The sequence below is a fragment of the Grammomys surdaster genome, unplaced genomic scaffold (assembly GCF_004785775.1).
Source record: "Grammomys surdaster isolate TR1022 unplaced genomic scaffold, NIH_TR_1.0 125276, whole genome shotgun sequence".
NCBI lineage: Eukaryota > Metazoa > Chordata > Mammalia > Rodentia > Muridae > Grammomys > Grammomys surdaster.
The window spans coordinates 480,254-493,837 of NW_021620156.1; the positions used below are offsets into that span (position 1 = coordinate 480,254).

The 13,584-nt window shown below is 39.0% G+C and overlaps 1 protein-coding gene and 1 pseudogene across 1 annotated transcript in view; one reads left to right on the forward strand and one right to left on the reverse strand.

Moving 5' to 3' along the window:
• Positions 1-13,584, reverse strand: part of LOC114637333 (vomeronasal type-2 receptor 116-like) — a 42,371-nt gene that overhangs the window by 27,075 nt on the left and 1,712 nt on the right. The window lies entirely within an intron of this gene.
• On the forward strand, positions 11,557-11,966 carry LOC114637334 (annotated as a pseudogene).

Genomic DNA, 13,584 nt, shown 5'->3' on the forward strand with positions numbered 1-13,584 from the left:
AAACTGAATCCTGAGTCATCCAGGAGCCACTGCACTCAGAGCAGCTGGTAAGAACTCCATCTCACTCCCTAAGCCCCAGAGATACATCAGGGAGCCAGGGACATCCAGGGCACAGCAGCTACCCAAACCCCACCCCTCCGGAATTCCACTTCCCTTCTGCCCCTGCCTGGTCCTCTGGGCTGGAGCAGACACAGAGTCGGTCTGCTCCTGTCCTGTTGAGAAACTGAATCCTGAGTCATTCAGGAGCCACTGCACTCAGAGCAGCTGGAGCCACTGCACTCAGAGCAGCTGAAACTGAATCCTGAGTCATCGAGGACCCACTGCACTCAGAGCAGAAGGATTTCCAGATCCAAGAGGTGGCCTGAGTCCCAGGAGTTCTTCCACCCAGGAGATTAGGAGCATAAGACCACAGAGACCTCTGGACTCTGAGGAGCTCTGCAATAAGCAAGATAACTGGAAATACAGACTCCAGTTTTACACAGTGAGGGCAGGTACCACTAGAGTTAACCAGATGGCGAAAGGCAAGCGCAAGAACATAAGCAATGGAAACCAAAGTTTCTTGGCATCATCAGTGCCCAGTTCTCCCAATATAGCAAGCCCTGAACACCCCGTCACACCTGAAAAGCAGGATTCAGAATTAAAATCACTTCTCATGATGATGATAGAGGATTATAAGAAGGAATTAAGTAACTCCCTTAAAGAAATACAGGAGAGTACAAGTAAACAGATAGAAGCCCTTAAAGAGGAATCACAGAAATCCCTTAAAGAAATGGAAGAAAACACAAAGAAGGAATTAAACAAAAATATTCAGGATCTGAAACTAGAAATAGAAACAATAAAGAAAGTTCAAATGGAGACAACCATGGAGATAGAAAACCTAAGAAAGAGATCAGGAGTCACAGACGCAAGCATCACCAACCGAATACAAGAGATAGAAGAGAGAATCTCAAATGCAGAAGATACGGTGGAAAATATTGACACAGTTGTCAAAGAAAATGCAAAATGCAAAAAACTCCTAACTCAAAACATCCAGGAAATCCAGGACACAATGAGAAGACCAAACCTAAGGATAATAGGTATAGATGAGAATGAAGATTCCCAACTTAAAGGGCCAGTAAATATCTTCAACAAAATTATTGAGGAAAACTTCCCTAACCTAAAGAACAAGATGCCCATAAACATACAAGAAGCCTACAGAACACCAAATAGACTAGACCAGAAAAGAAATACCTCCCGTCACATAATAATCAAAACATCAGATGCACAAAACAAAGAAAAAATACTAAAAGCAGTAAGGGGAAAAGGTCAAGTAACATATAAAGGCAGACCTATAAGAATTACACCAGACTTCTCACCAGAGACTATAAAAGCCAGAAGAGCCTGGACTGACATCATACGGACCCTAAGAGAACACAATTGCCAGCCCAGATTACTATACCCAGCAAAACTCTCAATCACTATAGATGGTGAAACCAAGATATTCCATGACAAAACCAAATTTGCACAATATCTTCCCACAAACCCAGCACTTCAAAGGATAATTGATGGAAAATGCCAACACAAGGAGGGAAACTACAACCTAGAAAAAGCAAGTAAGTAATCTTCCAACAACCCCAAAAGAAGATACAAACATAACTTTACCTCTAATAACAAAAATAACAGGAAGCCACAATCATTTTTCCTTAATATCTCTTAACATCAATGGTCTCAATTCCCCAATAAAAAGACGCACAATATCAGACTGGATACACAAACAAGACCCAGAATTTTGCTGCATACAAGAAATGCACCTCAGTGACAAAGACAGACACTACCTCAGAATAAAAGGGTGGAAAACAATTTTTCAAGCCAATGGTCCCAAGAAACAAGCTGGAGTAGCCATTCTAATATCAAATAAAATCGACTTTCATCCAAAATTAATCAAAAAAGATAAGGAAGGACACTTCATACTCATCAAAGGAAAAATCTACCAAGGTGAACTCTCAGTTCTGAACATCTATGCTCCAAATGCAAGGGCACCTACATACATAAAAGAAACTTTACTAAAGCTCAAAACACACATTACACCTCACACAATAATAGTGGGGGATTTCAACACCCCACTCTCAGCAATGGACAGATCATGGAAACAGAAACTTAACAGAGACACTTTGAAATTAACAGAAGTTATGAACCAAATGGACTTAACAGACATCTATAGAACATTTCATCCTAAAACAAAAGAATATACCTTTTTCTCAGCACATCATGGTACCTTCTCCAAAATAGACCATATAATTGGTCACAAAACAAGCCTCTACAGATACAAAAAGATTGAAATAATCCCTTGCATCTTATCAGATCACCACAGACTAAGACTGGTCTTTAATAATGACAAAACCAATGGAAAACCCACGTGCACATGGAAACTGAACAACTCTCTACTCAATGATGACTTGGTCAAGGAAGAAATAAAGAAAGAAATTAAAGACTTTTTAGAATTCAATGAAAATGAGGACACATCATACCAAAACTTGTGGGACTCCATGAAGGCAGTGCTAAGAGGAAAGCTCATAGCTCTAAGTGCCTACAAAAAGAAACTGGAAAGAGCACACACTAACAAGTTGACTGCACAACTAAAAGCTCTAGAACAAAAAGAAGCAAATACACCCAGGAGGAGTAGAAGGCAGGAAATAATCAAACTCAGGGCTGAAATCAACCAAATAGAAACAGAAAGAACAATACAAAGTATCAATAAAACCAGGAGTTGGTTCTTTGAGAAAATCAACAAGATAGATAAACCCTTAGCCAGATTAACCAGAGGGCACAGAGACAGTATCCAAATTAATAAAATCAGAACTGAAAAGGGAGACATAACAACAGAAACTGAAGAAATTAAAAAAATCATCAGATCCTACTACAAAGGCCTATACTCAACAAAACTGGAAAACCTGGATGAAATGGACAATTTCCTAGACAGATGCCAGGTACTGAAGTTAAACCAGGAGCAGATAAACCATCTAAATAGTCCCATAACCCCTCAGGAAATAGCAGCAGTCATCAAATGCCTCCCCACTAAAAAAAGCCCAGGACCAGATGGTTTTAGTGCTGAATTCTATCAGACCTTCAAGGAAGACCTAATACCAATTCTCTTCAAACCATTCCACAAAATAGAGACAGAAGGAACACTACCCAATTCGTTCTATGAAGCTACAATTACACTCATACCCAAACCCCACAAGGACCCGACAAAGAAAGAGATCTTCAGACCAATCTCCCTTATGAACATCGATGCAAAAATACTCAATAAAATTCTAGCAAACCGAATCCAAGACCACATCAAAACAATCATCCATCATGATCAAGTAGGTTTTATTCCAGGAATGCAGGGATGGTTCAATATTCGGAAATCCATCAATGTAATCCACTATATAAACAAACTTAAAGGAAAAAACCACATGATCATCTCACTAGATGCTGAGAAAGCATTTGACAAAATTCAACATCCCTTCATGATAAAAGTCTTGGAAAGATCAGGAATTCAAGGCCCCTACCTAAACATAGTAAAAGCAATTTACAGCAAACCAGTAGCCAACATCAAGCTAAATGGAGAGAAACTTGAAGCAATCCCACTAAGATCAGGGACTAGACAAGGTTGCCCACTCTCCCCCTACCTATTCAATATAGTACTGGAAGTCCTAGCCAGAGCAATTAGACAGCAAAAAGAAGTCAAAGGGATACAAATAGGAAAGGAAGAAGTCAAAATATCGCTATTTGCAGATGATATGATAGTATACTTAAGTGACCCCCAAACTTCCACCAGAGAACTCCTAAACCTGATAAACAACTTCAGCAAAGTGGCTGGTTATAAAATCAACTCAAACAAATCAGTAGCCTTCCTCTACATGAAAGATAAACAGACTGAAAAAGAAATTAGGGAAATGACACCCTTCCCAATAGTTGCAAATAATATAAAATACCTTGGTGTGAATCTAACCAAGCAAGTGAAAGACCTGTATGACAAGAACTTCAAGTCTCTGAAGAAAGAAATTGAAAAATATCTCAGAAGATGGAAAGATCTCCCATGCTCATGGATTGGCAGGATTAATATAATAAAACTGGCCATCTTGCCAAAAGCAATCTACAGATTCAATGCAATCCCGACTGAAATTCCAACTCAATTCTTCACAGAGTTAGAAAAGGAAATTCTCAAATTCATATGGAATAACAAAAAACCCAGGATAGCGAAAACTATTCTCAACAATAAAAGAACTTCTGGAGGAATCACCATCCCTGACCTCAAGCTGTACTACAGAGCAATAGTGATAAAAACTACCTGGTATTGGTACAGAGACAGGCAGGAAGATCAATGGAATAGAATTGAAGACCCAGAAATGAACCCACACTCACTTGATCTTTGACAAAGGAGCTAAAACTGTCCAGTGGAAAAAGGACAGCATTTTCAACAAATGGTGCTGGTTCAACTGGAGGACAACATGTAGAAGAATGAAAATTGATCCATTCTTATCCGCTTGTACAAAGCTCAAATCTAAGTGGATAAAGGACCTCCACATAAAACCAGATACACTGAAACTAATAGAAGAGAAGGTGGGGAAAAGCCTCGAATACTTGGGCACAGGGGAAAAGTTCCTGAACAGAACTCCAATGGCATATGCTCTAAGATCGAGAATTGACAAATGGGACTTCATAAAATTGCAAAGTTTCTGTAAGGCAAAGAACACTGTCAATAGGACAAAACGACAACCAACAAATTGGGAAAAGATCTTTACCAATCCTTCATCTGATAGAGGGCTAATATCCAATATATACAAAGAACTCAAGAAATTAGACTCCAGACAACCAAATTACCCTATTAAAAAATGGGGTATAGAGCTTAACAAAGAATTTTCAACAGAAAAAACTCGAATGGCCGAGAAGCACCTAAAGAAATGCTCAGCATCCTTAGTCGTCAGGGAAATGCAAATCAAAACAACCCTGAGATTCCATCTCACACCAGTCAGAATGGCTAAGATTAAGAACTCAGGTGATAGTAGATGCTGGCGAGGGTGTGGAGAAAGAGGAACACTCCTCCATTGTTGGTGGGACTGCAAGATGGTGCAACCACTTTGGAAATCAGTCTGGCGGTTCCTCAGAAAATTGGACATAGCATTACCCGAGGATCCAGCTATACCACTCCTAGGCATATACACAGAAGATGCTCGAACATATAATAAGGACATATGCTCAACTATGTTCATAGCAGCCTTATTTATAATAGCCAGGAGCTGGAAAGAACCCAGATGTCCTTCAACTGAGGAATGGATTCAAAAAATGTGGTATATTTACACAATGGAGTATTATTCAGCTATTAAAAACAATGAATTCGAGAGGTTCCTAGGTAAATGGATGGAACTAGAAATTATCATCCTGAGTGAGGTAAGCCAATCACAAAAGAACACACATGTTATTCACTCACTGATTATTAGATATTAGCCCAGAACCTTGAAATGCCCAAGATGCAACTCACAGGCCACATGAAGTCCATAAAGAAGGAAAACCAAGTGGGGGTGATTCGGTCCTTCTTAGAAGGAGCAACAAAATACCCAAGGGAGCAAATATGGAGACAAAGCGAGGGACAAAAACTGAAGGAGGGGCCGTCTGAAGACCTTTCCACCTGAGTATCCATCCCATGTGCAGTCACCAAAGGTAGATGCTGATGTGGAAGTCAGGAAGTGCATGCTGATAAGAGCCTGATATGGATGTCTCCTCAGAGGCCTTCAAGAGTCTGACATATTCAGAGGCAGATGCTCACAACTAGCCATTGAACTGATCATGGAGTTCCCAATGGAGGAATTAGAGTGAAGACTGAAGGAGCTGAAAGGATTTGCGGCACCATGGGGAGAACAATAATACCAACCAACCACAGCTCCCAGGGTCTAAACCACCAGCCTGGGAGCACTTGGGGGGGGATCCAGGACTTCAACTGAATATGTAAGAGTGGAGGGCCCTGCTGGGCATAGGCGGAAGAAGAGAACCTTGACCTCATGAAGGCTGGATGCCCCAGGGGGTGGGAATTTTGAGGGTGGGGAGGTGGGATTGGGGGGAGTAGATAGAGGTTACATCCACAGAGAAGAAGGAGGAGGGGTGAGGGGATTGGGGGTTCCGGGGTGGGTGGGTGATGGGGTAAGGGGACAACATAGGAAATGTAAATAAAACATCCAATAAAAAAAAGACAAAAACAAACAAACAAACAAACAAACATCTTTGCAATTTTAGGAGGTCTCTTCAGACAGCAAAACGAGAGATTTCTTCAGATTAGTGATGTCAATCTCTAGCTGTTTGATATTCTTGTCAGTGGCCCTTCAAAGGTCTGAGTAGTATAAGTTTCAGAGGCCAGCATCTGGATTAGAACTTCTAACAGCAGACATCATGGTGATTCATTTTTACCTGGGATGCTGCCTGAGTTCAACCTCCTGAGAGTCCCTCTTTCTCTGTTTTCTGGGGTTGGGTACAGAGCTGCCGCCTGTGACCTGCTCTATGCTCGGGCCCAGACCGGAAGTCCTATTGTGTTCATCTTTAAAAGTTCCCATAATTTAAAACATCCTCATTGTGTTTACAGTCCAAAGTTCAGGTTCTCTTCTGAGAATCCTTTCCATTTACCAACAAGCTTTCAGTTACTCTGTTTATCTATTTGAACACAGGATTTAGTTGCATTCTAACTCTTATTCCTTTTTTTCTCCCCAAACTCTGTACTTGTACATTCAGCACAGAAATGTTCAATTTGTAATTTTCTCCTTCAGCTTCTTTATTTTCATTAGACATCTCCATAATGTGGACAATAATAACTACACAACAGAGCCAATACGAGACTGTTGAGATTTCCTCTGCCAAAGGATTTAATCCATATTTCTTCACATTAGCTTCAGGGAGACTTTTTAACAAGGCAAAAAATCAGCAATAGTATTTGCCCAAATATAACAAGCATACTCTATACAAAACATGCTAACATTCATCTCCTTTGAAACCACATTTGTCAGGAACAAAGAGTTCAACTAATACCCAGTAACACCGTTTCGGTATTCCTCCTAGAATGGCTCATTAAACAGCACTTAATGCAGTTCACTGATTTCCTCAACCAAATCCACACGCATTATTCCTTCAAACAGAAAACCTTGCCTATCACTATAAAGCTCATGTCCCTGGTTTACATTTTTGTGTTCATTGGGTTTTATTGCTGTGAAGAGACACAAAATTCCTTATAACTGTTATAAGAGAAAATATTTAATTGGGCAGGCTTACAGTTTCATAGGTATTACCCATTTAATCATGGTTGGAAGTTTGGCAATGTGCAGGCAGACCTGGTCTTAGAGATGGAGATGAAAGTACTAATATTTATTCTGTAGGCAGTAGAGGTTAAGACCCTGTATAAACTTAAGCTTCTTAGACTTCTAAAGCACACTTAACAGCAAAGCCACTCATACTCAAGCAAAATGATGTCCTTAAATGTACTGCTGAGTATGGCAAAAACATTCAAACATATGAGTCTATGAGGGATACTTTTACTCAAAGCATAACTGTATTACAACTTGATAACTGCTGGAGGAGGAATCAGCATTCAACAATAATCTGATTCGTACTAGACACATATGATTATGGAATGCTTCAGAATCAAGAGAACTTGGGCAACAAAAAGTATAATTTATTGAAGAGAAAAGTATTAAAGTTAAAACTGTGTTGGTAGAGAGTTACTAGCAGAAATGGTTGAGTCAGAAGGGTTGAAGCTTAGAATAATATGATTAATATACTGAATTGCATATATGTGTAAATATATTGAATAATATTTGTAAGAAATAATTGTGTGGTGGGAGAGGAGAACTGGTTCAGCAATTTAGAGTGTTCTTTATTCCCAGACGTCATATTAGCACAAAACTATCCAAAACTCCAAATCTACATGATCAAATACTGATACATACACACACATACACACACACACACACACACAAACATACCCATATAAATAAATAAATAAATAAATAAATAAATAAATAAATAGAAGCACAATAATCTTAATAATGTTAATATGATGGGAATCAATAGAGCTACTGAAACATAAAATGTAAAGTTGACAATCTCGCAGTTGTTATTTATGGTCTTTGCTTATGATATCTAATTGTGTTTACTGTTGAGACTTATTATAATGCTCTGTTAACATGCATGCACATTTTTAAAAATTAATTTAAGTTTGCATTAAATAGTTAAGAAAGTTCTTTGATATTAAAAAGAAATTTTCAAAAATTAGTGAAAATTATTATTTTTAAAGAAAAGCAGAAAAATAATGAATAAATAAAATAATATTATTCACTTGAAAAGAATTGGTAGTTGAATATTGAGTTTTGAGAAATAGAATTAATATCATTTTATCATTGACAAATACTGTATTTTCAAATAAATACAAATATATGAAATATAAAGGATTTTTAACAATTTTATAACAATTAATTAAGTTACAATCACTTTTATGTCCTGAATACTAAAGACAGCAGAGGAGCTGAATGTCTCCAATCACAGAACAAAGATAGGAAGAACGTGAATAAAACGTATTTGATCATTCTCTATTGGGTACCTGATTTTGAAAAACATGGTATATCACAAATAGATTTTGAAAATTTCAATTGTTTTTGTTTATTCTTTTCTTGTCATTATGACACAATTGCATCATTTCCCCTTTCCTTTGATCTATGCAAAATCTTATAAATCTCCTTTCTCTTTCTTAATTCATAAAAGGCAAGAATGACATAATATCACACACTTGCATTCACACACACACACACACACCACAAACACATCCACATACCCACATACCCATATTCTAACTAGGGTATGCCTGATGTAGTCTGCAAAGGTGGAATATTCTTCCAAAGGAAAGAATACATAAAATGCTTATCTACCACCAAATGAAAGTCTATATATAAATAAAATTACACAGGCTATATAGGTTTTTAAAGACTGAAAAGAATTTTGTTAGAGTTTATCAGAAAAATACCAACTGATAGTGGGCTTTCAAGTTGAATACCTGCCTAGAGGAAAACATTGGTGCAAATGAATGTTAATCAGGCTAGCAGGAAGAATACATGATGGACAACAGCCATTTGATAAGAAAGACACACTTAAATAAAATAGAGGTACTCTCAGCATCACAAAAAATCGCATAGATTCTAGAAAACATCCAAAGAAAGAACCAGAGAAAAAGAAAGGGAAGTTAATATTAAAGATAATGGCCACAGCCAAGGAACATGAAATAATAGTATTAAAAAATATATTGTACTCTGATTACCTTTTAGCATTTCTTTCCTCAGAGATTTTGAATCTGGTATCTCAGAGACTGGATCAAAATTCATTATGATTAATATATGTAAAATTCTTACATGTTTTAGGTGTTACTCAAATTAGTGGGGTTTGGGCCATGTAAAAATGTTGAGAAAGTGAAAATGTAGTTCAACATTAAAATTTAAGATTGTATGTACTCAGAAAAAAACTAAATCAGAATAATATTTAATGATAAATCAGAATTGATATTTCAAGAAATATGATAGTTGCAACAAAATATTAGACAAATCACTTGGAAATATCAAATATCTGAGAAATGACTTGTATGACTTTTTTATAGTATAAAACTTTTTTAACATATTAGAAAATATTCTCTATTTACTTATGTAATTGCAATAAAACACAGTGAACATATTATTATTTAATTTATATTATTTGAGCATGGAATTAATTTTATTTAGTTTAATCAGTCTATACATGTATGAATTATTACTGAATGTGAATGTTTAAGTTGGATGGAAACATTTATATAAGGTGAATGGTAAACTAACCCTTACTACGCTGAAAAACAAGAGTCATCAGTCCATACCTCATTGATACTTTGCCAAACACCCTTATACCAGAAAGTTTGCTATGTATTTTATGAGCTGATTGTATTGGCATTTCTGGTTTTGCTCAAAAATATCTCCCCATATTATATCTTACTTACAAAACATACTGATAAAAAGCTAACAAACAAAACCTGAGTGACAATGAAAAGCATAAACTGGGAGTGAATGTAGGCAAAGGAAGTGATAGGGAAAACGATAAGGAAAGGATTTTAGAGTTAACATAAATAAAAGAAAGGCCATGAAGGAAATTTGTGAGGACTCATGATCCAGTCTGTCGTCATACTGCTGAAAAAAAAAACATACTGCTGAAATACAAAGAAAGAGGATATCAATGAAATGACAAGGTGAATGTCAGAATATAGTTAAGATTACAACCACATTCACTGAAAATATGTATAAGATAGACATAAACAACCCAGGATTTCATTATCTACAAAAGAAATCTAGAAAATTGGGAATGTAATATTTTCTAGGTTCTTCATTTTTCAAACAAATGTACTCTTGATTTGGATGGATGTATAAATGTTTATAATTAAATATTCCTGGATTTCAAAATGATACATTTTTTAGTAATATCAAAGAATAAATATTGAAAACTTGTAGCTGTAGTATAAATTCCTATAATTTGAGCAATGAATATAACATATGAAATATAAATAAAATATCATGAAAAATATTTTAAAATAACTGTCCAGATAATAGCTTTTTATTTATTATGAAAAAATGCTGATGATGATTCATAAATACTATTTATACTGTCAAGGGATATGTTCTTGATATATGCCAACTTTATAAAGCTACAAATAGAAGAAATGAATATTTGGTTGATAAAAACCAATTGGATGAAATTTCATGTCATATTTAAATTGATATGAGAGTAACAATTTACTCTCATACAGAGAGGAAATTTTCAATTGGATTTGGAAGCATACTAGAAAAATCAATAAAAGGCCTGAACATGTTGCTTAATAAATTGGCTTAGCCACTATAGGATACTGGCTTAGAGGCCTGAATTTGATCTCAAGACACTTATTGCCAGGTGAGAAAATTTGTTCTAGAAATTTATCTTTCACCTGAAAATGTGAACTGTATCAAAAGTATGTGCACACGCAAAATGTTATATATGATAATAAATTTGAAAAGACTATACTATTAATGTGTCAATAAAAAGCCAGTTTCCTTCTAAAATTATTCTATATTCAACAGGAAAACTCTATACAATAAATATTCAATTCTTACATGTCCTATACAATAGATCAAAAAAAATAATTATTTAGAAAATGTTACTTTGAAAATGCTAGTATACCAGAATATGACAGTCCTCTTATTTGTTTGTAAATATGATAGTAAAAAAAAACATTTATACTTACAAACATATACTGAATAAGAATCACAGACAGAGATAAGAAATCATCTAGTTAAAATGCTTAGAAAATTCCGGGCACAAGCTCAACCGCAGGCCTGGTCCCCAGCACCGTCAGCCTGCCACATGGTTCCGGACACTGGCACCGCCATGGAGAGGGCACCGGGCCAACACCTCCCCCAAGGCTCAGCTGAGGGCTCCTAGATGCTGATGATACCTATGCTAGCCACCTGGGCACTGCACCACCACTGCAAAATAGCACTGCAGCCCGGCCCGATGCAGGTCACGCCCATCCCGCTGCGGGTGCACTCCTTCCACGGCCTACACACCACCTGCCTGAACGCAGCCTATGGACCAGTGAGAACCTCTCACCTGGTTTGCACCAAGTACAACAACTTCGATGTGTATGTCAAGACCCGATAGCTCTATGGCTTTATCCGCTTCCTGCTCTACTTCAGCTGCAGCCTGTTCACAGCGGCCCTCTGGGGCCGGCTGGTCCCGCTCTTCTGCCGGCAGTACCTGGGTGTGCCTGTGCTGCTGCGCTTCCAGCTCAAGCTGTCAGTGCTGCTGCTACTGCTGGGGCGCAGGCATGTGGACTTCCGCCTCATGAACGAGCTGCATCCATGTGACCATGCTGCTGGTCGGGGGGGCTGGGCTGGTGCTTCATGTTCTTTGTGGACATGTGAGGGCCCGGCCTCCATGGGGCTCTTGATTGGGCCATATCAAGCTTCTTTCCTTGGAGGGTGGGGCTGGTAGGGGCTTTTTTTTCTCCCCCATCCCAGAGGTAAGGCCTGAAGCACACACTTCCATTGAGGGAAGAAAAGGGCTGAGACTACTCTGTAATGAGACACCACACAGTCTCCCTGTTGTCTTCTGTGCTATCCTTCCTGTGTACTTTCCCAGATGTGATATCCCCTTTAGCCTCTTGCCTTGGGTTGCCTGTATGTTTTCAGGTTGTTCAGTGGGTGGCCCATGTCTCTTCTGCACCTTGAGACCTTCTGTGTGACATTCTCACTAACATCAGGCCCAACCAGTGGGACACAAAGGGGTGTGTTTGTCCTGCACAGCCTCTTTATGTACCCTGTACTGGCTGTAGCCTCAGGGACTCATCTGGCTATACAAGCAGGCACACTACTGCCACTAACTGCGCCCACTTTGAGTGGTCCTAAGCTCATGGACCACTCTCTGCTGTCACAAGTGGCTGTATCAGTCTTGAACCCTGAGTCAGGCCACAGAGTCACCGTGGTTTGCATAGGTGCAGTCTAGGAAGACAGCATGTACGGGATTGGCCGGTCCCTGGGAGCACAGGCACCAAGGCTTGGCCTCCAGAGGAGGGGCTGGTCCACACCCCAAGCAGGTCTGTGTGTCAAGCCAGGCTGGAGCTCTACAAACCGAGAGAGCCTAGAACAACACTTCCGCTTAACACTGGGAGGAGTTTTTACTGTCTCTGAGGGATGAGCCCTCCAGCAGCCTCCCAAAGTCTTGGCCAGACCCTTGGAAAATAGGAGCAAACTGTACTCCTTCAGTGGTATTTACCAGCCCCATGGGCCGACTGGATGGGCTAGCTGCACCTTTCCCAAATGCTGTTAGGCCTGATTTGTGAGATAAAAGATGGAGCACCTGACCACCTTTGGCCTCCGTCAGGGGTAGGATATGGCTCTCACTGGTGACAAGGACCTGGGTGGCAAGTGAAATGGTTTCAGTAGTAACTCCGAGGGCAGGACAGTGAGCATATCCTGCTAACACATGCTTCACCCCAAATTGTCACCCCACAATCTGGGCATGGGGGTGGCTCCTTTGACCTTACCCTGCCAAGAAAACCAATTGTATTCCATTGATGAGAAACGTAAGAAACCCAAACAGAGAACAAAAACGTAGGACCATTGACCTAGCTTTTTAACTTGTAGCCAGCTATCGCCATTGGTCTAGCAAGAGGGCTCATGGAGGAAGTCTGTCTGCCTCCCAGGATAGCAGATGAGGTGCCTTCCCAGTGGACCCCGCTGCTGTTTGCTTGTTGCAGAGAATTGTTTGCACTAAATCCCACTCTACCCCAGAGCAACATTGTTCTTTGTTAATCAGCTCCTATTCCTCAGAGTGGCTTGAAGCCCCATTTTGCTGGGTGATAGTTGGTGTGTCAGGGCTGGTGGTGAGATGGATGATGGGACCTTGTTACTCATTGCACACCCAGCTGCCCAGTGCCCTGAGTGCCTGTAAAATTCTTTATGAGATGAATCAATCACCTGTATTAAACCTATTTTTTTATGTGAAAAAAAAGAAAATTCCCTAACAAATAAGGATTAAGTA